This window comes from Triticum dicoccoides, chromosome 4A (assembly GCF_002162155.2).
Source record: "Triticum dicoccoides isolate Atlit2015 ecotype Zavitan chromosome 4A, WEW_v2.0, whole genome shotgun sequence".
In the NCBI taxonomy this organism is placed as follows: Eukaryota; Viridiplantae; Streptophyta; class Magnoliopsida; order Poales; family Poaceae; genus Triticum; species Triticum dicoccoides.
Genome location: NC_041386.1, coordinates 595030277 through 595030852, shown reverse-complemented (window position 1 = coordinate 595030852; position 576 = coordinate 595030277).

Sequence of the window (576 nt, the reverse complement as noted above, 5' to 3'; positions counted from 1 at the left end):
TATATACTAATTTTTAGGTACTATGTAACATTTTTTGAGTATGTTCATTTTTACGTACAAATATGTACGTATTTTACCAATATAACAAAAATTATGGGCTCATATGCAATTTTTTCATGTAACTTGCTTTGAAATATCTTATATAAAATAGTATATATAGTATCACATGATAGTATATGGGACATGTGGGGTAACTACCACCGGGTGGTAGGATGGATTTTCCCTATATATATATATATATATATATATATATATATATATATATATATATATATATATATGATGGACAACCCCTCTCTCTCTCTCTCTCTCACACACACACACACACACTTACTCACTTGGTTAACAAGGTTTCGAAAGTGTGTTTCGATGACCCAAATCTTGAGTCCATACTTTGTGAATTAGAAGCTTCTGCTCGTACACCCAAATCACACTCACTAAAAAAGAAGCAAAATCATCTAAACCACGTTTCCTAAGTAGGTTTTGGGTGTAGGTTAAAAAGCATATGACAAATGTTGTTTGTCCAAAAGTTTGAAAGTAAAGATGGATGTGGAAGCCCTCGAAACATTTAATTTA